Genomic DNA, 17416 nt, shown 5'->3' on the forward strand with positions numbered 1-17416 from the left:
GGCGAGCCAGGTAGATCCTGGAAGAGGGGTCTCCTGGCACCTACCGCCACGCCACGCTGCCTTTTGAGTGTAACGTGGCCAGTAGATCACACCCCAATGACCATAATGTTTTTACAATGATTAAAGCAAGGCCGCATTTAGACAAAAAAGCTGAATTTAAGAGTTACGTTCGATAATGTCCAGGATTTCCTTCAGAAAGTTCATTATTTCTCCTATCAGAGTATCATGTGATCTGTTGTTGAAAATCAAAATCCTGTTACAGTTGAAGCTTGGCCATTGTGGAAAGACCATTAGCTGGATTTTATGTGCCCCTGTCAGGCATGTTTTCAGCAGGACAGGAGGTGGGTGCACATAAAATAGGGTGGAGCCCATTCCACCACCTTCCCACCCACTCCCGTTGGGACGTGATCTACTCCCAAACTCACCCCATAACACAGGTGGGTGCGTCCGAAATCAGCAGCCCGCCTCCATGTGTAACTGAATAATTAAGAGTCAGTTGTTAACAAGCAAATTTACCCTGACAATACATTGCCCATGTCATAATAGAGTTGGCAGGTGAGAGTGTGTAGTCTCCTTCTTAAAATATCTTAAGAGGTCGGAAAGGTTAAGTGGGGTTACCATCTTGGGGGGTTGCCCTTTGCCCATTGGGATAAGCCCACCTTCAATAGTATCCCTCGCTCTTCCTACCTGCCTTAAGATGATAAAGGTTATTGACAAAGTAGACGTAGAGCGGATTCTTCCTCTTGAGGAGCAATCTAGAATGAGAGGTCATAATTTTAGAATAAGGGGTAACAGATTTAAAACAGAGTTGGGGAGAAATAGTGGGGGGATTCTCTGATCCTGAGGCTATGTGTTGACGCCGTCATAAACGCCGTCGCGTTTCCCGACGGCGTGAACATGGCCTCAGGATCAGCAATTCTGGCCCCTACAGGGGGCCAGCACAGCACTGGAGCACAGCACTGGAGCGACCCACGCCGCTCCAGCTGCCGATCCCGGTGCCAGATGGGCACCGCGGGGTGCGCATATGCGCAGTGGCACCGGCGCCAACGCACACATGCGCAATGGAACCAGCACGATTTCCGTGCATGCGTGGTGTCTCCCTTCTCCATGCCGGTCCTGACGCAACATGGCGTAGGCTACAGGGGCCGGCGCGGAACTAAGGAGGCCCCCAGCCCGAGAGGCCGGCCCGCCGATCAGTGGGTCCCGATCGCGGGCCAGGCCACAGCGGACGACCCCCCCCCCCCGCCCCCCGGGGCCGGACCCCCCCTCCCACCCCACTACAGGCCGCCTCTGGACCCTTCCACGGCGAGGTCCCGCCGGGTAAGACCAAGTTAGAACGGCGCCGGTGAGACTCGGGTTTTTTGATACGGCCGCTCGGCCCAACCCGGGCAGAGAATCGCCGGGGCGGCACCATAGAGCAATCCACGGCCGGTGCCGCGCCGACTGCACCAGCGCCAATGGCACCGATTCTCCGCTCTATGGAGAAGTGTGTCCGGCGTCTGGGCGGCGTGGCCGATTCGCGCCGGTCGCAGCGATTCTCCGGGCGGCCCCGGGGTGAGAGAATCCCGCCCGACTTCTCTCCAAGAGTTGTGAATCTGTGGAATTCATTACTCCAGAGTGCAGGGGATGCCGGGACATTGAGTAAATTTAAGGAGGCGATAGACAGATTTTTAATTAGTAACGGGTTGAAGGATTATGGAGAGTCGGCAGGAATTGAGCCCGAGAGGAGATCACCCATGATGGTATTGGCTAGTGGAGCAGGCTCAAGGGGCTGAATTGCCTACTCCTGCTCCTAGTTCTTATGTTCTCTCCAAAACCTACCTCCCCACCCTCCCGGCCCCTATCCCCAAGCTGGCTAAAGCTTCCCCTCCCAAAACCCCAGACTTACACATTCTGGGATCCATTGGGCCTGCTTCGTGGGACTGATTGCAGTACCCGCCGCACCCACTACTGAGCTCTTGATGTGCCGAGGTCTTCCTCCACACTGTGGGGTGAAAGCTCCACTGTTGGCCAATTTAGCTCAGTTGCAGTGTGACAGGCTTGCACGGAACGACATGGCTTCCAGCCGACTTTCCTTATAGAGGGGTGGGGTGTTGAGCCAAAAGCCCTCCCCACCCCTGTAAAATGCAGTCTCAAGTATTTATTTGGGCGTCACTTGAATAAACCTCGACAATCCAATGATGTCCACCTTTGGACAAACACATACTTCACAAATAAATTTAGCAACGATGTTCTTTCACGCTCACAACAATTGATGCTTCACATTTCTTTCAGGGGCTAGATTTTCAAACTGAAATAGGGATGAGTTTGGGTGCACGAGTGCTTTGAAAATATCGCTCTCAGATGTCATGTTAGGTTTCCAACTATTTTGATCAACATAACTAACCAAGTAAACCAAATCAAATAAACTCAGGAACAAATTAAAGGGACAGTCCCTTAAAGGGGAAACTGCCTTTAGCAAAAAGGGAATTCCAAATGAGACTTCAAACTTGAAACCCAAAATGTGATTAAAGGGGTCAAGAAGGCACGCCAGCCCTTGCGGTGCCCAACAGGCATGGAAGGTCTTAAGGGTTCCAGTGGACGTTGCATGATCCCTCTCCAGGGATGTAAATGCAAATGTAGCCACAGAAGAGGGGTAGACAGTCATGGCGGATGGCCCCATTAGACTTCCAACTCTGCAATCTGCTCACCTCCAATTAACTGCCTGTTAAACTCCTTGAAGAGCTTGTCAATGGGCTCGAAAGCGGCAGAAGGAAATTTCCAATGTGGCAAAGGGGAACAGTGAATGGTCGAGGGCACATGAGTGCCCACCTGTCAGCAGCACTGAGCTTACAATGCAATGTTGTTGCTGATTTAAAATGCTAAAGAAGCAGAGTTATTCAAACTGAGGTGCTCAACCCATGAAGCAAAGTTGAGCAGGTTGGGTCAGATATCTTGTGATTGACCACTCGGCCACTCATAAGCACCATGTGGCTGCTGGCCCTCCGCTGTCCTGACTGCTACCGCCTGCAAGGGAACTGTAGGCCCAATTTGGCTGCTGTCTGCCTTTGAGCATTACACTCTGAAGCTAGCTTCTGGAACCAGGCAGTACCCACCATCACTAATTGGGCCCTGAGCTCGCCTCTGGCCCAGTTAGAGACTTTATATACTAAAATTGTGTCATGTCAAAGATGCAGATGCAGCAGTGGTCTGAACCCAATAGTTTGATTTCCTATTCCACATTTCCCGATTTTTGCCATTAAAGTGTAAAACCCACTTTGCTGGAGTGCAGGCTTGTGCTTAACTGATTAAAAAGGGAACTCATAAGAACACAAGAATAGGCGTTGGAATTCCCTCCCTAAACTTCTCTGCCTCTCTTGAACAGAAAGATTTATAACGCAGAAAGAGATCATTCAGCCCATCAAACCTCCGCTGGCCAAAAAGGAGCTAACAAGCCCACTTTCCAGATTTTGGTCTGTAGCACTGTTGGTTATGTCACTTCAGCTGTGTAACACTGTAACTGTTTTTTTTTTAATGAAATGAAGATTTCTGCTCAAACCACACTTTTAGGCAGTGAGTTTCAGACCTCCACCACACTCTCAACAAAATACTACCAATTGCTTTAGATCTATGCTCTCTGGTCCTTGACCTTTCTGCTCATGGAAATAAGTTGTTCCTGTCCACTCCATCTAGGCACCTCATTTGTGTATACACAGCAATTAAATCCTACCATTTATTGTGTATTCCTTTGTCTGGCGTGTCCTCCCCAAATGCTTTACCTCAATTGCAACTTTTCAGCGCACCTGACCAGCCCATCAATTTCTCCCTGCTTCTTCCTTTCAGCTGATTCCTTAAAACCTTATCTCTTTACCAAGTTTTTGGTTATCTGTTCTAATATCTCCTTATGTGGCTTTGTGTCAAGTGTTATTTGTTAATGCTCCTGGGAAAATTAATATGACTAATTATTGGACTCTTCCAGTTCTTGTCTTCTGTGATTACATTCTGGCAATGAGATCTGCCATAGGATGTTTGCGCCACTAAAGGCAATATATACATTTAAATTGTATAGTTGGGTTAAAAACATTTTGCTCGTGGGCAGCACGGTGGCGCAGTGGTTAGCATTGCTGCCTCGCGGCACCGAGATCCCAGGTTCGATCCCGGCTCTGGGTCACTGTCCATGTGGAGTTTGCACATTCTTCCCGTGTTTGCGTGGGTTTCACCCCCAAAACCCAAAGATGTGCAGGGTGGGTGGATTGGCCACGCTAAATTGCCCCTTAATTGGAAAAAATTAATTGGCTACTCTAAATTTAAAAAAAAACATTTTGCTCAATAACACTGCAAGCTGTTTTGCCCATATTGTTGTAAAGCCATGCTTTATAAAAAATTGAATTCATGAATGCTAACCACAACCTTGATAAACACTCTTGCTATGATTGACAGCTCTTTACCACATCAAAAGCAGCTTGTGGTTTCACTTCCTCTTTTTCAGGCAGAAAGCATTTGGCTCATTTTGATGTGTGAGGAGTTGTCAATCGAAGCAAGAGTGTTTATAAACATTGTGGTTAGTATTAAAGTTGCAATGCATTTAAGTGTGAAGGAAAAGATCAATAAACAATCCAAAACACAGCTGCGCCTCATAAAACTGTTAATCGTTGACTCGTGAAAGATTTTTCTGCGTGAAATTGAATGGGAGTTTTGCATTTCAAAGGCTGTCAGGGGTTTTGAAGCCTTTTCAAGTGTTCTAGGATTTGGAGGAGGCCACTGACACTTGTAACAGCTGCTGCTTTAAAGACATTTGTCTGAGACTCCTGTCCAGCACGGTAGCATTGTGGATAGCGCAATTGCTTCACAGCTCCAGGGTCCCAGGTTCGATTCCGGCTTGGGTCACTGTCTGTGCGGAGTTTGCACATCCTCCCCATGTGTGCGTGGGTTTCCTCCGGGTGCTCCGGTTTCCTCCCACAATCCAAAGATGTGCGGGTTAGGTGGATTGGCCATGATAAATTGCCCTTAGTGTCCAAAATTGCCCTTAGTGTTGGGTGGGGTTGCTGGGTTATGGGGATAGGGTGGAGGTGTTGACCTTGTGTAGGGTGCTCTTTCCAAGAGCTGGTGCAGACTTGATGGGCCGAATGGCCTCCTTCTGCACTGTAAATTCTATGAAAATTCTATGAGACACAGATATCAGGAAAGGGTAAGTGAAAATGCAGTGACTTTTCACTGTACTGCCTAAACTGCTCTTCAGCTTTCATGCAGGGGAGATGACTTGGGGGACCTGAGTGGGTCTCAGATTGGGGGTCTGATAGGAGTTTCGGTGGGAGGGCGTGTGATGTGGGGGGGGGGGGGGCGGTGAGCCATTATTCCCTTGTTTGGGGTGGGGGGGAGGATGCCCCTCCTTGTCAGCAGAGGGGTCAGGATTAGGGTTGTGGGGGGCTGTCTCTGGATCTTGGGATAGGGTCACCCACTCAAAATGGCGGCCCAATACCTGGAATCTGGTGAACTCGCCACCATGCACATATTTGCATGGTTAAGGAGCGAGATTCGCACCTGGAACCTGCTCCCAACCACAGCAGAGACCAGCCCGATTCTGCACTGGCGGGTACACTTAGGCTCCCAGCCAGAATCCCAGTCAGCCTGTCTGCAAAGTCTCACCAGGAACAATTGACTTGAAGTATGCATGGGGACCATCTCCTACCTCATTAACAAAGCATCCAATCAGATGGTTACTCAAATGGGTGAACACAAACCATGGGACATAATCACTTGGACAATGGGATTCTGACTATGAATGGAATTTTCCAAAATGTATTCCACTAGCAACAAGCACAATTAGATCACTGGGCAGTTGGAGACTGCAGTTGTGACAAGCCCGCTAACCCTTTTATATTTAAGCACCTGTTTTCTCTGCAGACCAGTGCACAAACAAATGAGTTGCTGAAAAATCCAACCCCTGCGTGCATTCTCTGAGTGCACCCCTGAGTGGGTGTATGTCACTGGACTAGTGTAATAGTCCTTCTTGTTTATCTCCTTTGTTCCCATTTCCTTTATGTTATTTTATTATTTTGGTCCAGGGACCCATAATCAGAATGTGCCCTGAAGCAGAAGACTCAAAGTTGAAACAGCCTGTTTGTCAGGACACTGTGTTCCTAGGTTTTGCTTGTGGAGAGAAGTTAGCTCACTGGGCTAAATTGCTGGCTTTTAAAGCAGTCCAAGGCAGGCCAGCAGCATGGTTCAATTCTCGTACCAGCCTCCCCGAACAGGCGCCGGAATGTGGCGACTAGGGGCTTTTCACAGTAACTTCATTGAAGCCTACTTGTGACAATAAGCGATTTTCATTTCATTTCATTTCAAGAGGCCAACTTCTCGGCACTAGGTGGACCTTATTAGCCACATTTGGAGGGAGTTGGATGAATTGGTTGGCTGGCAAACAGTGGGTTGGCCAGGGACAGGTTTCTGCCTGCCCCACGGACCTTAAACCTATGCCCCCTGGTGACTGACCCCCCCACCCTGGGAAGGAGCACATCCACTCTATCCATGCCCCTCATAATCTTGTAGACCTCTATCAGGTCACCCCTTAACCTCCGTTGGTCTAATGAAAACAGTCCGAGTCTATTCAGTCTCTCCGCATAGCTAACACCCTCCTGACCAGGCAACATCCTGGTAAACCTGCTCTGCACCCTCTCCAAAGCCTCCACATCCTTCTGCTAGTGTGGCGACCAGAATTGTGAACAATATTCCAAGTCGGCCTTACCAAGGTTCTATACAACTGTGGCATGACTTGCCAGTTTTTATACTCTGTGCCCCGTCCATTGAAGGCAAGCATTCCGTATGCTTTCTTAACTATCTTGCCCACTTGTGTTCCCACTTTCAAAGATCTATGGACCTGCACGCCCAGATCTTTCTGACTTTCTATATTCCTAAGAGTTTTGCCATTTACTGTATATTTCCCCTCTACGTTAGACCTACCAAAATGCATTACCTCACATTTGTCTGGATTAAACTCCAATTGCCATTTCTCTGTCTGTCCAAACTATCTATGTCCTGCTGTATCCTCTGACAATCCTCAACACTATCTGCCACTCCACCAACATTGGTGTCATCTGCAAATGTACTAATCAGACCAGCTACATTTTCCTCCAAATCATTAATGTATATTACAAACAACAAATTCCCACAGCACAGATCCCTGTGGAACACCACTAGTCACAACCATCCATTTAGAAAAAAAGCCATCTACTGCTACCCTTTGCCTTCTGTGACCGAACCAGTTCTGTATCCATCTTGTGATCTCACCTCTGATCCCATGTGACTTCACCTTTTGTACCAGTCTGCCATGAGGCATCTTGTCAAAGGTGCATGTAAGTCCATGGAAACAACATCCATCACCCTCCTCTCATCAATCATCTTTGTCACCTCCTCAAAAACCCCAATCAGCTTAGTGAGGCACGATCCCCCCTTCATAAAACCATGCTGTCTACCACTAATGAGTTCATTTGTTTTCAAATGGGTATATATTCTGTCTCTGAGAAGTCGCTCCAATAATTCACCTACGACCGAAGTGAGGCTCACCGGCCTATAGTTTCCCGGATTATCCCTGTTACCTTTCTTAAACAGCGGTACCACATTAGCTATTTTCTAGTCCTCTGGAATCTCACCTGTAGCCAATGAGGATGCAAAGATGTCAGTCAAGGCCCCAACAATTTCCTCCCTTGCTTCCCTCAGTATTTGGGGGTAAATCCTATCTGGCCCAGGAGACTTATCTACCTTAATGTCTTTTAAAACACCCAATACCTCCTGCTTTTCGATGTCAACATGACCCAGACTGTCCACACACTCTACCGAAGAATCATCTTCCACAAAGGCCTTTTCTTTGGTGAACATTGATGCAAGGTACTCATTTAGTACCTCGCCCATTTCCTCTGGTTCAACACATAGATTCCCCCCACTGTCCTTAAGTGGTCAAATCCTTTCCCTGGCCACCCTCTTGCTTTTTACATATGAATAAAAAGCTTTGTGATTCACCTTAATCATACTTGCCAAGGACTTTTCATGACCCCCTCCTAGCCCTCCTAATTTCCCACTTAAGTACCTTCCTACTTTATTTATATTCCTCAAGGGTTTCGACTGTCCCCACCCTTCTAGACTGTACAAATGCCTCCTTTTTCATTTTGACAAGGTTCACAATATCCCTCTTAATCCGTGGCTCCCTAAACTTCACATACTTATCCTTCATTCTCTCAGGAATGTGACTTTCCTGAATCCTAATCAATTGTCGCTTGAAAGACTCCCACATGTCCGATGTTCATTTACCCTCTAACAGCTGCACCCAATCCAAATTTTTCAATTCCTGTCTAATGTTATCGTAATTAGCCTTACCCCAGTTTAGCACCTTAACACGAGGGTTACTCTCATCCCTATCCACAAGTATCCAAAAACGTACGGAATTGTGGTCACTACTCCTAAAATATTCCTCTACGGGAACCTCAACCACCTGTCCAGGCTCATTCCCCAATACCAGGTCCAGTACTGCCCCTTCCCTGGTTAGACTATCTACATATTGCATCAAGATGTCTTCCTGGATACACCTTATAAAAGCTGCCCCATCCAAACTCCTAGCACTAAATGAGTCCCAGTCAATAAGTTAAAATCCCCTATCACACCAACCCTGTTACTTTTGCACCTATCCAAAATCTCTATACCTATCTGCTCCTCTATCTCTCACTGGCAGTTGGGGAATTTGTAATAAATGCCCAACATTGTGATTGCCTCCTTCCTGTTCCTGAGCTCTACCCAGATTGCCTCATTGTATGAGCCTTCCGAGGTGTCCTCCCGCAGTAAGGCTATAATATTCTCCTTAACCAGTAATGCTACTCCCCCACCCCTTTTACATCCCCCTCTATCTCTCCTGATGCATCTAATCCTCCAATGTTCAGCTGCTAATCCTGCCCTTCCTTTTACCACGTTCCTGTGATAGCCACAGCATCATAGTTCAAAGTATTAATAAGTGCTCTAAGTTCATCTGCCTTACCTGCTATACTTTTGGCTTGAAAGAAATACACTTCAAACCATTGCGTTTGAGCAGACAGGGTGATGTTGTTCTCTTATTTTTGTTCTCTATATCCCCTTCAGTTAGTACACTTTCTAAGCCAACGGTCTGGTTCCCACTCCCCTGCCATACTAGTTTAAATTCTGCGTAATGCTTTCTGGGAGAACTCGGCAGAAGTGTCCTGCTTACTGAAGTGAAAGAACTGCTTTATCTTTCTGAAAGCAGAGAGTGCCCGGCACATCCTCTGAGAACCTGAAATAGCTGAGGCTGCAGAGAAGGTAAACAGCCTTTCCAGAGAAAACCACCTCAAACCTAGAAGGAAGAAGTATAAAATCTAAAGCTGAACTTCAGAAAGATACTAACCAGAAGTCATCTCAGTGCATCAAAGATTCTTATCCTTTTATTTTCATTGATATTTTCTTTCCCTGCCCATCATCCTGACCCGCAGATAGTGCCGACACAGGCCCATCACCCTGAAGTGATGCTACATCCTGGCAGGATAGAACAGGGTAGTCGGGGGGGAGGGTTGTAGGAGGGGAAAGAGAGGTGGTGGGAGGGACACACGTTGAATATTCAATAAGTGGAACCTTTTCCCGTTCAAGAAGGGCACTCCCTGATGTCCCGATGCGCACAAGACGACATGCATGCTATCAATTATCCCCTCGACCTGGGGCATCCTGGCGATGGCAGAGAATCCAACAGCCCTGGCATCTTGGTGGGCTTGGTCAAGCTCACATTTGATATGGTCTGCCGCCCAGGCATACAGGGCATCCATGACCTCATGGAAGCACTTGTGGGCTGTACCTTGGGAAATGCCGCACAGGTCCCCGCTCAATATAACTCACCCCTGTCTGCCCAACATCTAAAAGGCAAATTTCAAGTAACGGAATATTCTCTGTATCCACCACCACCACATCGTGGCAGCACTGTGTATCAATATACAAGATGCACAGCAGCATCTCAACAATTATTCTTGGACAGCATCTGCCAAACCAGCAACCTATGCTACCTGCAAAGGTAAAGGCAGCAGACACATGCAACCACCAAGACTTATATGTTTCCCTCCGTCATCCTGAATTAAACCTTTACCATTGTTCCTTCATGGTTATTGGGTCAAAATCCCAGAACTCCCTTCCTAACAGCACTGTGGGTACAACTACACTAGACAGATTACAGCATTTCAAAATGGTGGTTCATCACCAGCTCATGAACTGCAATTAGGAATGGGGAACAAATGCTGGCCTTGGCAGTGATGCTCACATACCATAAAAGAATAATAAAGAAATGTTTTTGTGAAACTGAACTGCAGGATAATTAATGAGTACTGCACAAATCCTGTCTGTTAAGATCTCCATAGAGACGTGGAACTTTAAAAAAAGATTCAATCTTCAAATTACTGGTTGGAAGATTGACAAAACATTTCACTTTCTAAAACCTTTACTGTAACAAATGACTAAAAGTAGCAGTATTGAATAAAACTATTTTGAAGTTCTTTTTATAGGCAACATATACGGAAATGAACATTCCCCTTTATGTTTAATACACATTTATCTATTAAGGGAATTACAGTCCTTCTAGCAAATAGTCCACTGTCGCTCCCAGCTTCCAATGGGTTCATACTTCCCTGTTTCACCGAGGAGTAACTTTGAATCACCATCTTCAGGCACTTAGTTTCTGGAGAGTTTCCTAAATCCACTATCAGCAATAAAGCCTGGCCCAATGACTCTTTCTGCTCTGACCATGTGAGGAGGTTGTGGGATGCATCTCTTCAACTGGAGAACATTTTCCTCCCGTAACCTGCTGTGGTAGTTTGCAAGCTAAGCAGCTTCTTCCCTGTGCTAACTACACAAAACTGCTGCCAGTCTGAAATATTCATTAATTTGTACGGAAGCCTATAACCTGATGTCAAAAATGGCTTTGTCTGCAACCTTTCCAGTGGCTGCATGAAACACATTGCATCCAGATGGAAATGCTGATGAGCTATGCTGGACCCAAATGCTCTTTCATCTTAACTATGCAGATAGTTCACAGCACAATTGTTTAAACCCGATATTTTCAACAGATGTATGGGATTTTGACTACCCTTTGCAAACTCAGAGATTGCAGCCATTGCCACCAGTGGCGAACAGCTGATATCATCACCCCAATAACATGATCTGGGCCTACCATGATCTTTTTTTTTTCTTTTCTTTTTTTTTACCTTTTCTGAGTTACCAAGCCAGGGCTCAGAGTGTGGGTCAGGGGCAAACCCCCAATCCAGCTCCCCGCCCGTTCCAAAAAACAAATTCAAATTGAATCCAATTCTTGGTCCCCACAAGAGAGACATACCAGATCTGAACCAAAGGCTCAATCTACAGACACTTGATCTTAGCCAAAAGGCCGAGAAGCGATCCTACCATGATCTTTAACCACTCCAGGTCTATTGTCAAGTAGACTTGCAAATAATAATAATAATCTTTATTAGTGTCACAAGTAGGCTTACGTTAACACTGTAATGAAGTTGCTGTGAAAATCCCCAGTTGCCTTACTCCGGTGCCTGTTCGGGTACACTGATGGAGAATTCAGGATGTCCAATTCACACAACAAGCACGTCTTTCAGGACTTGTGGGGGGAAACTGGGGCGCCAAGAGGAAACCCACGCAAAAACAGGGAGAACGTGCAGACTCCGCACAGACAGTTGCCCAAGCCGGGAATCGAACCCGGGACCCTGCCGCTGTGAAGCAACAGTGCTAACCACTGTGCAAAATGGCCACCTCTTACTTTTTATCTGAAACTAAAGATGCAGTTCGGAATCGTAACAAAATTATAAACCTCATAGTTGTAACATGTGACATATTCTGTTGATTTTACTACACAAACGTCTTTAAATTAGTTCAAATAGAATCACAGAATAATACAGCATAGAAGAGGCTCTTTGGTCCATTGACTCTGCACCGACGCAAGAAAAACACCTGATCTGCCTGCCTAATCCCATTTGGCAACACTTGGTCCATAACCATGAATGTTATGGCATACCAAGTGCTCATCCAGGAACTTTTTAAAGGATGTGAGGCAACCTGTGTAGCGCACAAAGACTCCGTGAGACGAATAGAGTGAAGTCGATGAGGCTTTATTAAGCGTGTCTGTTCCCCCGCAGCTCGATAGTAAACTGGCCTGCGGGGAAGACTCCGGCTTCTTATACTCCGCCTTCAGGGCGGAGCTTGAGGTCAACGGCCAACCAGGACCCGGGATCTGTCAGCCAATGACATTAGGGCTTCCAGTCCCACATGACCCCCAATACATACTACCACATTCACCCCTTGTCAAAATGAACCCGGCGGGGTGATGCTTCGTATGGTGGTAAGGGTTTACAGGGCTGGTCCTGGGAGGACAAAACATTCACATGGCAATACAGTATTGGACAATTTCGTCCTGTTGCAACTATTTACAGAGGGTATAGGAAGAAAAGCAAAATGTTCTTGTGAACAGTCCATATTTGTTTTACATCGACGCCACGAGTCGGTCGGGCGGTCTGGTCGTCCGTGTCGATCGCCTCGGCCCCGGCGGTGGTGGTGGTGCTTGTACCAGTGTTGTCGCCTCCAGGAGCCGTACGGTTTCAGCTAGGGCTTGATTCTTGGTCGGTGCTGAGGGGAGGGGAACCGATCCTCCTGGGAAGGGGGCGGTCGCGGGATGCGGCGGTGGCAGGAAGGGGGGGTTGGGTTGATGGTGTCGGGGGGGTGTGCATGTTGCCGGCGGGCGCCAGATCCCGCAGGGAGACCGTGTCCTGTCAGCCGTCGGGGTACTCCACGTAGGCGTACTGGGGGTTCGCGTGGAGGAGGTGAACCCTTTCGACCAATGGTTCCGCCTTATGTGCCCGCACATGCTTTCGGAGCAGGATGGGTCCTGGGGCCGCCAGCCAGGTCGGCAGCGACGTTCCAGAGGAGGACCTCCTAGGGAAGACAAGGAGACGCTCATGAGGCGTTTGATTAGTGCTCGTACATAATAACGACCGGATGGAATGGAGAGCGTCCGGGAGGACCTCCTGCCACCGTGAAACTGGGAGGTCCCTGGACCGTAGGGCCAGTAGGACGGCCTTCCAGACCGTGCCGTTCTCCCTTTCTACTTGCCCGTTCCCCCGGGGGTTGTAGCTGGTCGTCCTGCTTGAGGCTATGCCCTTGCTGAGCAGGAACTGGCGCAGCTCGTCACTCATGAAAGAGGACCCCCTGTCGCTGTGGACGTATGCGGGGTAACCGAACAGTGTGAAGATGCTGTTCAGGGCTTTAATGACTGTGGCCGCGGTCATGTCAGAACAGGGAATGGCAAAAGGGAAGCGGGAGTATTCATCCACTACATTAAGAAAATATGCATTGCAGTCGGTGGAGGGGAGGGGCCCTTTGAAATCGAGACTGAGGCGTTCAAAGGGGAGGGAAGCCTTAATCAGGTGCGCTCCATCTGGCCTGAAAAAATGCGGCTTGCATTCCGCGCAGATGTGGCAGTCCCTTGTGACTGTACGGACCTCCTCTAAAGAGTATGGGAGATTGCGGGACTTGATGAAGTGGTAAAACCGAGTGACCCCCGGGTGGCAGAGGTCCTCGTGGAGGGTTTGGAGGCGATTAATTTGTGCGTTGGCACATGTGCCGTGGGATAGGGCATCGGACGGCTCGTTCAGCTTTCCGGGACGATACAAAATCTCATAGTTGAAGGTGGAGAGCTCGATCCTCCACCTTAAGATTTTGTCGTTTTTGATTTTGCCCCGCTATGCACTATCGAACATGAAGGCTACCGACCGTTGGTCCGTGAGGAGAGTGAATCTCCTGCCGGCCAGGTAATGCCTCCAGTGTCGCACAGCTTCCACTATGGCTTGGGCTTCCTTTTCTACTGAAGAGTGGCGGATTTCTGAGGCGTGGAGGGTCCGGGAGAAAAAGGCCACCGGTCTGCCCGCTTGGTTAAGGGTGGCCGCTAGAGCTACGTCGGAGGCGTTGCTCTCGACCTGGAAGGGGAGGGACTCGTCGATGGCGCGCATCGTGGCCTTTGCGATATCCGCTTTGATGCGGCTGAAGGCCTGGCAAGCCTCTGTCGACAGAGGGAATGTCGTGGTCTGTATTAGGGGGCGGGCCTTGTCTGCGTACTGGGGGACCCACTGGGCGTAGTACGAAAAGAACCCCAAGCAGCGTTTCAGGGCTTTTGGGCAGTGCGGGAGGGGAAATTCCATGAGTGCGCGCATACGTTCGGGGTCGGGGCCTATTATCCCATTGCGCACTACGTAGCCCAGAATGGCTAGCCGGTCGGTGCTAAAAACGCACTTGTCCTCGTTGTACGTGAGGTTCAAGGCTTTGGCGGTCTGGAGGAATTTTTGGAGGTTGGCGTCGTGGTCCTGCTGATCGTGGCCGCAGATGGTTACATTGTCGAGATACGGGAACGTGGCCCGCAACCCATGTTGATCAACCATTCTGTCCATCTCCCGTTGGAAGACCGAGACCCCGTTTGTGACGCCAAAAGGGACCCGTAGGAAATGGTATAATCGCCCGTCTGCCTCGAAGGCTGTGTACTTGCGGTCACTTGGGCGGATGGGGAGCTGATGGTAGGCGGACTTGAGGTCCACGGTAGAGAAGACTTTATATTGGGCAATCCGATTGACCATGTCGGATATGCGGGGGAGAGGGTACGCGTCTAGTTGTGTGTACCTGTTGATGGTCTGGCTATAGTCAATGACCATCCTTTGTTTCTCCCCTGTCTCCGCTACTACCACCTGCGCTCTCCAGGGACTATTGCTGGCCTGGATTATGCCCTCCTTTAGTAGCCGCTGGACTTCGGACCGAATGAAGGTCTGGTCCTGGGCGCTGTACCGTCTGCTCCTAGTGGCGACAGGTTTGCAATCCGGGGTGAGGTTCGCAAACAAGGACGGGGGTTGCACCTTGAGGGTTGCGAGGCCGCAGATAGTGAGTGGGGGTATGGGGCCGCCGAATTTGAACGTAAGGCTCTGTAGATTGCATTGGAAATCTAATCCCAGCAAGGTGGGGGCACAGAGTTGGGGAAGGACATTTAGTTTGTAGTTTTTGAACTCCCTCCCCTGCACCGTTAGGGTAACTATGCAGAATCCCTGGATCTGTACGGAGTGGGATCCTGCAGCTAGGCAAATCTTTTGTGCGCTGGGATAGGTGGTCAGGGAACAGCGTCTTACCGTGTCGGGGTGTATAAAGCTTTCCGTCCTCCCGGACTCGACTAGGCATGGCGTCTCGTGGCCGTTTATTAGTACCGTTGTCGTCGTCGTCTGGAGTGTCCGGGGCCGAGCTTGATCGAGCGTAATCGAAGCGAGCCGTGGTTGTAGTAGTGGAGTGGGGTCCGTTGTTGCCGTCCAAGATGGCGTCGGGGATGAACAAAATGGCCGCCCCCATACATCGCACGTGGCTGGGGGGTCACAAGATGGCGGCGGGGGTGGACAAAATGGCCGCCCCCATGCGTCGTACAGGTCTGGGGCGGTCCAAGATGGCGGCGCCCCTCCTCCCCTCGTGGTGGCCGGGACCCAAAATGGCGGTGTCTGCGGGTCGCACATCGGCGCCCCTCCTCCCCTCGTGGTGGCCGGGACCCAAAATGGCGGCGTCTGCGGGTCGCACATGGTGTGCTGGGGGGGCTGGGGAGCGCTAGGACCGCGAGCGCTAGGACCGCGAGCGCTAGGACCGCGCGGAGCTCCCTCACCGGGGACAGCGGTGGTCGGGGCCCAAATAGGTGGCGCCGGCGGGTCAGGCGTGGGGCGTGGGGTGGGGGTTAGGGTGGCGCTAGGGACGCGGAAAACTCCCTCCTCTCCGTGGAGAGTGTTGGCCGGGACCCAAAGCGGTAGCGCCGGCGGCGGGTCATACATGGGCTGCGGGGAGGGGGGTTGGGGAGCGTAGGCGGCGTGCAGGGCTCCCAGTTCTCCCGGGACCGCGGTGGTCGGGACCCAGAGCGGCTGCGCCTGCGGGTCGTACATGGCGTGCTGGGGGGGTTGGGGCGCGTAAACTGCTTGCAGGACTTCCTGTGCTCCCGGGAAGGCGGCGACCTCGCGGGACCGGCACACAACCGCATAATGGCCCTTTTTCCCGCAGCTTTTGCAGATAGCTGCACGGGCCGGGCAGCGCTGTCGGTGGTGTTTCGCCTGGCCGCAGAAATAACAGCGGGCGCCCCCGGTGCGACTCGGCGTTTGGACCGCGCAAGCCTGTGGGGTGTCCGGGGGGGGGGGGGTAGGGGGTTTGCCGCGACGGGTACGTACGGGGCCCAATGGGTTGCCGCGCGGTCGGGGCCGTAGGCGCAGGTATTACGCGCGGCCATGTCTAGGGAGGCTGCTAGGGCCCGTGCCTCTGAGAGTCCTAGCGACTCTTTTTCTAGAAGTCTTTGGCGGATTTGGGAGGATTGCATACCTGCCACAAAAGCATCGCGCATTAAAATGTCCGTGTGTTCGTTTGCGTTCACCGACCGGCAGCTGCAGGCTCGTCCCAAAATCAGCAGCGCGGCGTAGAACTCGTCCATCGATTCTCCGGGAGCTTGCCGTCTCGTCGCGAGCTGGTAGCGAGAGTAGATTTGGTTAACAGGGCGGACATAGAGACTTTTCAGTGCTGCGAACGCCGTCTGGAAATCGTCCGAGTCTTCGATGAGGGAGAAAATCTCCGTGCTCACCCTCGAGTGCAGGACCTGCAGTTTTTGGTCTTCTAAGACTCAGCCGGTGGTCGTTCTGAGGTAGGCCTCGAAGCAAGTCTGCCAGTGCTTGAAGGCTGCTGCCGCGTTCACTGCGTGGGGGCTGATCCTCAGGCATTCCGGAATGATCCTGAGCTCCATAGTCCTTTTTTTTTTAGGCACGCTTAATAAATTGTAGCGCACAAAGACTCCGTGAGACGAATAGAGTGAAGTCAATGAGGCTTTATTAAGCGTGTCTGTTCCCCCGCAGCTCGATAGTAAACTGGCCTGCGGGGGAAGACTCCGGCTTCTTATACTCCGCCTTCAGGGCGGAGCTTGAGGTCAACGGCCAACCAGGACCCGGGATCTGTCAGCCAATGACATTAGGGCTTCCAGTCCCACATGACCCCCAATACATACTACCACAACCTGCGTCTACCATCCTCCCAGGCAGTGCATTCCAGACCGTCACCACCCTCTGGGTAAAAAGGTTTCCCTCAAATCCCCCCTAAACCTCCTGCCCCTGGCATGAACTTGTGTCCCCTCGTAACTGACCAATAAAGGGGAACAGCTGTTCCCTATCCACCCTGTCAATGCCCTTCATACTCTTGTACACCTCGATCAGGTCGCCCCTCAATCTTCTCTGCTCCAGCGAAAACAATCTAAGCCTATCCAATCTCTCTTCATAACCTAAACATTCCATCCAGGCAACATCCTGGTGAATCGCCTCTGCACCCGGTCCAGTACAATCACATCTTTCCTATAATGTGA

General features: G+C 50.2%; 1 non-coding gene across 1 annotated transcript; it reads right to left on the bottom strand.

Annotated features, from left to right (window-relative positions):
• Positions 1 to 11216: 11216 nt before the first annotated feature.
• Positions 11217 to 11410, bottom strand: LOC140427556 (U2 spliceosomal RNA). The gene has a single exon (XR_011948563.1). It is a non-coding gene; the product is annotated as a U2 spliceosomal RNA (small nuclear RNA).
• Positions 11411 to 17416: the final 6006 nt, after the last annotated feature.

The sequence above is a fragment of the Scyliorhinus torazame genome, chromosome 7 (genome assembly GCF_047496885.1).
Source record: "Scyliorhinus torazame isolate Kashiwa2021f chromosome 7, sScyTor2.1, whole genome shotgun sequence".
Classification (NCBI taxonomy): domain Eukaryota; kingdom Metazoa; phylum Chordata; class Chondrichthyes; order Carcharhiniformes; family Scyliorhinidae; genus Scyliorhinus; species Scyliorhinus torazame.